Consider the following 550-nt stretch of genomic DNA (forward strand, 5'->3'; position numbering starts at 1 on the left):
TTGGTTTGTGAGATACATAGAATGACATAGAACGTGAGATGCGATGGAACGTGTGGATCTGGAATGTGGGACAGGAGCTTTTATTCTACATCTTTCATTCATTCTTCGTCAAAGAATCGTCTCTTTTTCGGTTGCATTACGACGTCCAGTCTCTACGTAATTTCCATTTCTTAAGTCGCGTTCATGAAAATGTGAATTTGTATAAAAATTCGTTATCCATTTGTTAAAGTAGAATGTCGAGTACATGTCATACCGAAGTCGTACAAGATAAAGTTTAACGTTTCGTTGCAATAAAAGGAACAAATAACGAATCGAGCGAAAATGAACACAACTACGTTGAACATCGTTGCTTTAATCCTGTTATAAATCTAATCTAAGATTGACGAAGATGAACGATGACGAATAATTTCGAAGAGGACTGTACAAAGCAGTGCAGGTCGTTTAATAATTTTCGTACCAGGTTATCCGTGGATCACAGGCACACAGTGAATGGAAGTTATACGTTGCGTCGGTCCTCACGGACTCTCCGATCGAGACCGTGAGGTTTCTC

Source organism: Bombus affinis, chromosome 12 (genome assembly GCF_024516045.1).
Source record: "Bombus affinis isolate iyBomAffi1 chromosome 12, iyBomAffi1.2, whole genome shotgun sequence".
Classification (NCBI taxonomy): domain Eukaryota; kingdom Metazoa; phylum Arthropoda; class Insecta; order Hymenoptera; family Apidae; genus Bombus; species Bombus affinis.